We start from the raw sequence: 464 nt of genomic DNA on the forward strand, positions 1-464 counted from the left end.
CCGGCGGTTCAGGTCTGGGCACTTTCACGGATTCCAACGAATCCGGATATTTCCCCCACTCAATCTTTGTTTACCAATATGGATCATTTATTTTGGAGAATGTCCCCCGAAATGGAGGATCATTACTTTGCTTGGATTCTCTGGTATATATGGAAAGGTAGAAATAATAAAGTTTTTACCAATTTGGATATGGATCCCAGAGATACTCTCAAATTGGCAGAAACGGAATCGTTACTTTGGACGAAAGCACAAAACTCTCAGACTCAGAGTACGGACCGCACCCAAGTTCCAGTACCTTTGGCAATACCGAGTATACCAGGTCGATGGTGTTTTACGGATGGATCTTGAAAAACAGAGGATAAATATTCAGGGCAAGGATGGTACAGTACCCTGGAAGGTTACGATGGACTAATGGGAGCAAGGAATACGAGAGCGAGTCAGTCGCCACTACACACAGAGATAGA

Source organism: Brassica oleracea, chromosome C4 (assembly GCF_000695525.1).
Source record: "Brassica oleracea var. oleracea cultivar TO1000 chromosome C4, BOL, whole genome shotgun sequence".
Taxonomy (NCBI): domain Eukaryota; kingdom Viridiplantae; phylum Streptophyta; class Magnoliopsida; order Brassicales; family Brassicaceae; genus Brassica; species Brassica oleracea.